We start from the raw sequence: 7,504 nt of genomic DNA on the forward strand, positions 1-7,504 counted from the left end.
GTATGCCATCTTTCTGGCTCTTTTTCATTACTCGGAAACCTGATGATAAGAAAACTAGGTAATCAAATTATTAAACAAACATACGGATTATAATTTGTGGTCTTATAGTCAGTTATTACTAGGGGAGAAATTTATTTACAAAGAAAAAATTGAAAGACTGAATTTCAACCTTTTAGAAAAATGTACCTTTGATGTTCAGGATGTTTTTTGTGTTTTAAAACGTACTTATCAACTAGCAGAAATTTGCTTTATTGACAAGAACTTGCTCTAGTGATAATGATTGCAGTGACTAACAAAGTCTGTTCTATGTAACTGGCACTCCTGATCTATGAGAACAGTAACTGTTGTTATTTAAATTTAGCAGCACCAGTACTGACCTATTTTGTCTCCAACACCAGCCAAGATTAATCAACCAGCAGCACAAACTAATTCTAGTAAAAACAGTCAACAATAGTGATGTGTAAAATAATAAAATCAGGTAAAGGTCCAATAAAGGCTAGCTGCGAGTAGTAACAGAAACAACCTACTAACCAGCTACTAGCAAACTTCTAACCAGCTACTAGCAAATTTATAACCAGCTACTAGCAAGCTTCTAACCAGCTACTAGCAAACTTATAACCAGCTACTAGCAAGCTTCTAACCAGCTACTAGCAAACTTATAACCAGCTACTAGCAAGCTTCTAACCAGCTACTAGCAAGCTTCTTCTAACCAGTTGCTAGCAAGCTTCTAACCAGCTACTAGCAGGCTTCTAACCAGCTACTAGCAAGCTTCTAACCAGCTACTAGCAGGCTTCTAACCAGCTACTACCAAGCTTCTAACCAGCTACTAGCAAGACACTAACCAGCTACTACTACCAAGCAACTACTAACCAGCTACTAGCAAGCTTCTAACCAGCTCCTTCTAAACAGCTACTGCTGTACTAGTGCTACTTATGCAAGAATAAAACGCTAAACTCGTGAAATATTGAAATGGAACTCGCCCTGGTTAGGAGCAAACAATTCCCACTTCAGTAATTGGGGTCCTTTTCCCAGTGATTATTTAATCTTGTTGTCTCACGAGCCTACGTTAAAGGTTCAGTAGCAATAACCAAAGAACAACACCACGAGCAAGATCAAGACAAGTCGAATTATTATTAAGCACCATATAGATATATCATATAAACGTAAGCTTACCAGGGTTACCGTTAATACAAAATATCGTAAAGGAAAGTTAAGCAAAATACCGTAAAGCAATTAAATCTCCGAAACACAGTATATAGTAAAAGAGTGAAAGAATATACGTCTTGACACAAAAACAGAAACGTTTCCTAGCTCTGCCAATTCAAGAGTGTCTCTAAATCCTAATACAACAAGTCCGCCCTAGCTTTTGCGAGACTTCTTAAAAAAGCTAGCCTTAGGGCAAAAGCAGACTACTGCGGCGACAGGGTAGCTAACCAGTAGTTGTGGGTTCACGGCCAGCAAGCCACAAAATCGAATCTCACTGACTCGCCAACTCCGGAAATCCATAACAATATTACATCTTTAACCCTTTGTGTTTCAGGATTGTCGTAGTGGTAGCAATTAATGGCGAAACACTGATTTTCAGCAGATAAATGAGTTTTGTTTCTTGGGATAATTATGATCTGCCATTGTTCTAATTACAGCCGGAAATCTATGTAGCATTGTTCAAGATGGCGCCAGATTATCACACGGAAGTTCATTGGTTTAGATAGGCCAGTGGTTCCCAACTACCTTGGAGCCATGGACCACCTGAGCTATTTATCTAAAAGTCATGGACCCCTTTATAAACATCATAATATATGGTGTTTATAACAATGCATTGTAAATTGGTGAACATTATAAATTAGAATAATATAAGAATCAATAGATTTGACATGTTTCTATTTATTTACTTACATAAAGCAATGCTATACTAAATTGCTTTGACTGTTTATTTTCAGTAGTCAGTTTGTTAGTGAGATGGATTGTACTTCTTATTTTTCACTAAATTTTCCATCTTTGGGAAATGGTTGACAAGGCGCCTCGAATGTCGTCTTCAAGTCCCAGTCGGTTTTGTTGTTTCGATTTGAGAACAACCATGGAGGAGAAAGCAGACTCGCATAAGTATGTAGACACAAATGGGAGCAGAGTTTGAAGGGCGTGTTTGGCTGTCTGTGGATATGGATGAATCATGGAAGGCCATAAGTATGTAGACACAAATGGGAGCAAAGTTCGAAGGGCGTGTTTGGCTGTCTGTGGATATGGATGAATCATGGAAGGGCGTGTTTGGCTGTCTGTGGATATGGATGAATCATGGAAGGGCGTGTTTGGCTGTCTGTGGATATGGATGAATAATGGAAGGGCGTGTTTGGCTGTCTGTGGATATGGATGAATCATGGAAGGGCGTGTTTGGCTGTCTGTGGATATGGATGAATCATGGAAGGGCGTATTTGGCTGTCTGTGGATATGGATGAATCATGGAAGGGCGTGTTTGGCTGTCTGTGGATATGGGTGAATCATGGAAGGGCGTGTTTGGCTGTCTGTGGATATGGATGAATCATGGAAGGGCGTGTTTGGCTGTCTGTGGATATGGGTGAATCATGGAAGGGCGTGTTTGGCTGTCTGTGGATATGGATGAATCATGGAAGGGCGTGTTTGGCTGTCTGTGGATATGGATGAATCATGGAAGGGCGTGTTTGGCCGTCTGTGGATATGGATGAATCATGGAAGGGCGTGTTTGGCTGTCTGTGGATATGGATGAATCATGGAAGGGCGTGTTTGGCTGTCTGTGGATATGGGTGAATCATGGAAGGGCGTGTTTGGCCGTCTGTGGATATGGATGAATCATGGAAGGGCGTGTTTGGCTGTCTGTGGATATGGATGAATCATGGAAGGGCGTGTTTGGCTGTCTGTGGATATGGGTGAATCATGGAAGGGCGTGTTTGGCTGTCTGTGGATATGGATGAATCATGGAAGGGCGTGTTTGGCCGTCTGTGGATATGGATGAATCATGGAAGGGCGTGTTTGGCTGTCTGTGGATATGGATGAATCATGGAAGGGCGTGTTTGGCTGTCTGTGGATATGGGTGAATCATGGAAGGGCGTGTTTGGCTGTCTGTGGATATGGATGAATCATGGAAGGCCAAAATTCTTCAACGGTTTTATCTTCATAAACATTTTTGGTTATTTTGCTGATCTGCTGGTTTCATTTTCTTGTCAAATAAATATAGTTGCCAAATATTGTCACAATTATGATCAGTCAGCTACCATTAACAAGCATTCATGATATTAATAGTCGCCATTGTGAAATGACCCAAATTTGGTTTTACATTTAGATTTTGTGTATGAAAACTACACTGCACAGCTTTGCCTGCTGTCCCATCTTATTGGCCAGGTCAAACAATGTGACAACGATAAAAGAATGTGCCATTTTATATTATAGGTAGAAAAATATTAATTAAAAACTGGGGAAAAAAGGCCGCTGTTCGGGTGATTTCGGGTAAATTATATTTAAATTTAAGCATATAATAAGACCCCTACCAATCTAAAAATTGGTAAAAATAAGTGGGTTGAAATGTTTTATTTTTTATGGATCTTAGTATATCGCTGAAATTAAAGATGGAAAGAGAGAATTACGTGTTTGCTGGTTACAGGTTGTGTTGTTTTGTACTACTAACCGGAAATCAGGTACTACCCAGCGATTGACGCACATAGGTGATAAAAGTCTAAACCCAAAAACCTAACAAGACAACGCGACCATCCCGTGGAAATTGCATTAGCCCCGAAACCCAGGCTAACACAATCCCAACAGACTTCGATCATTAAACCCCGCTCATATGATAGCCGTCGTCTATCCTTTTAGGTTTTTATATCATTGATCCAACCACCATGACAGAAATAGCTGTGAATAACTAGCTAGAAAAACCAATACTGGCACCAGGCGATGGACCCCCTCAAAACCTCCTGTGGACCCCTAGGGGTCCATGGACCATCAGTTGGGAACCACTGAGAACCACTGAATTATACTACATTGGTAGTATAATTCAGTGGTTACATGTATAAAACTGAGTGGAAGAGTGAGAGTGGATGCATTGGGCGACTTCCGGTAAAGCACTGGCGGCGGATATCCAGTTATACCATTAGAGCTAAAATGAATTGTTGTAATTTTGGCCTCTGAAATATCAAACATCTTAGAAGTATTGAAGACCGGTGCATCATTTGCCGGTATTTGCCATTTGCCGTTGTTTGCCAATGGCAGGAGAGATAATGAGGAATCAATGAGTATAGTTTGTGTTGGAAAAAGCTCGTTTTCCGTTACAACGGTTCCTTAGTTGACTCGCTGATTGCCGCAAAATATAAGATGTTCGCCTGAGTAGTGAACCTATGTGTAAGTTACCGTTGGAGTATCTGGAAACTATACAACAGGTCGAATAGGAACCTGGTATAATCTTTCATCAGAATGAGTGATGATGAAAAAAGTCTGGCAGGCAAAGGAGAAAGCAAAAAGAAGGGATGGTAAGCGAATAGTGTTGCAGATACTAGAAGTTTGTCCATCTCTCGGGTATCTCCGATGGCGTGGTTAGCTTGTGTAGATAAAATAGTCTAATTTTAGAAAAATAGAGGAAAAAATTTAAGTAAATTGGGAAACTTTAATGCTTTGATTAAAAAATAAATTTTTTATTGCGTTAGTATTTATAGTATGCCATATGTTGTTGCGTCTAATAAAATATTGAGAGTTGGTTTGTGTGAGCTGATGAATAATAACTTTAAGATCTTGAGATTGGATTTTACTGAAGATGTGCAATTCTTTCAGCTCTTGTCTGTGTTCAAGGGATTGCCAGCTGCTACTTATCACTTTAAAGAAAATATAATTAAGTCTACTAAAGCCATATACTGTATGTTCATATAAAAGCATTATAATTAGTTTTCTCTAATAATCTAATTAACTACATGTGAGGATTTTAGATCAGGGTACCATATCTTTGAGACGTATTCATTATAGACAAGCAAATACCAAATAAGCAGTTCACTTAGCTAGAGGGAATGCCTAGCTAAGTTCAGGAATTAAGTGCCTGTTCAGGAATTAAATGCCAGCCCCTTTTGACCGTCTTTGATGGTCAAAAGGGGTGGCATTTAATTCCTGAACAGTATTGTTTATAAACCCAGTAAAGTCTAAAAAGTAGCTTGACTAGACGTACCACCCGGCGTAGCCTGGGTAATAAAAAAGTCTTTGGACAGAAAATTGATTTGTGTTTAACATATATTTATTGGAATATTTATTCCAAGATATTAAGATCTATAGCCGGATTTCTAATGATGACACACGGACAGATTTTGAGAAATATATATCTGGATACTAAATGTACCACCCGGCGTTGCTTGGGTAATAAAAAAGTCTTTGGACAGAAAATTGATTTGTCCTTAACATATAAACAAAGAATCTAAGACCTGTTGCACTTGGAGTCATTTTCTCCGCACATGTTTCTATTCAAAATTTTACTCGGTTTATTTTTTGGTTATGTTATTATTACTGTCAAATTTAGTCATTTTTGATAATACACAGTTCCAGATTTAAGTTTAGACAATAGCAGATTTATTGTTCAGTTTTTAAGGCAATAAAAACTCTCTGACCAGAAGTTGATAATTTTGGTAATGTGACCATAACAAGAGGATAACTCCAACATACAAATCTTTATAACACATTTGGGTCTTCACATTGCCCATGTGTTTATTGGTTGATAGTTCCGTGAAGACATTTTTTGGATGTGGTTGGCCAAGTTGTGGTTTTACCAGTTGGTTTAGATCAGTTCAATTTCAAACCAGCGACATTTCATTAGCCCCTATAAATGTCACAAATCTTTTCAACAATTTTGATAAAGTTTTGATTGTACTTTAGAATATTAAGACATCTTTTAAGCTTAGCTAGGTTTCCTCTCTAAGCAGTTTTAGATTTCGATATTTTCATGTTTGTTCTAAGTGACGATTGTTATATCTGAGACTAAATTCACATATTTAACATTTCAATGGATGACAACTTCAAATTTTCATGATAATAAACCTTGAAATTGGCTCGCCAATATGTAAAACTGAGTAAGTATAGGAAATGGTTTGGCCGTAATGTTTATTTGATGTGTATTTATATTTATTTGCTATCTATACATTTTATTTATCTACTTAGTTCAGCTGTTGTCCCTAATATTTTAATGGAACATTAGGAAAATGGAACCTACTAGATAAATATGGTCAAACTTTCAAATGAATTCTATACGCTTGATCAATTAACATCTTATGCTAAGAGTTGATTTTCTGTGTAAGATTCCAAGATATAAAATGGTGAAGCCTCCTTTATGATTCATGTATTTTGAAAATATCAAGGCCGTTTGAAAGCAGGCTGATTAGTTGGCAGCTGTTTTATGTTTGCAAACTCATAAGAAATATTTTGATTGACTGCTAGCATGCCCTGTGGAATCTAAACTATATGAGGTTACTATGGAATATTTTAACTGTTTAATTTTATTGGTACATGTATTTTGACAGACATGCTGACAGAACGCTTTGAAAGCTGCTTGTCAGCTCTCCAGTTTTATGGAAGAGATATCAGTCTGTTCAACCCTAGCATCATATTAGGAATCACAGGAAATATACACCAACTATCACTAGGGTGTCATAGCAACACGGAGAGTACAGATAGCAGCTGTCCTGTAAACAGCGTATGCCTGAATAAGTGGAACAAAAATAGTGCCTGTGTACAGCGGGTTGGCAGGTAGTTATTACACTTGTTCTAGGGCTGAGGAGCTATAAATGTGTGTTCATGTAAAATAACCTTTTACACCTCATTTATTAAGAATATCCCACAAATCATAACACTGACTGACAGAAGAAACAAGATACATGATAATGACAGTTATTTCAAATGTTACAACAATTTCATGCTGGTTGTTGGTTAAACAGTAACGACCACTGACATCAACAACATTACTCCGATTGATTAGGTCAGAGTTGGTTTGACTTTGATGATACAAATAAAAGAATGATATTTGGTCAATAGTTATATTGGTTGTACAAGACTCTGCTAGGAGTTAGTATATTAGAACTTTTATTATTATTTTTGATGAGTAAACAAAATAACAATAAGTGACACAGTATACAAACTCAGTATCTCGGAGAAGACAACTCCGAATGATGAAAAATAACTATATCAATTTGGTTAATATTACTTTTATACGAGTCAATTTGTTTCACTACTTTAAAAGTTGGAAGAGATATTAGTTTCACCAGGATGATAACTCTTTTTAAGAAAAAGGGTCAAAGGTCAACATGTAACTATTCTAAACAGTATAATGTCAATGTGCATATTATGGTAAGTTATATAAGAAAACCATGATGAAAACGTAAGCTAGTTTGTGTTATCACTAAAACATCAACGTGTCTCCTACCAAACATCAGCATCCGAAAACACCAACATCGGTCTATCATGATATCACGCAGTTCTTTATTTAATGGATTAAACTTGCATTCTTTTTCTT

Source organism: Watersipora subatra, chromosome 4 (genome assembly GCF_963576615.1).
Source record: "Watersipora subatra chromosome 4, tzWatSuba1.1, whole genome shotgun sequence".
In the NCBI taxonomy this organism is placed as follows: domain Eukaryota; kingdom Metazoa; phylum Bryozoa; class Gymnolaemata; order Cheilostomatida; family Watersiporidae; genus Watersipora; species Watersipora subatra.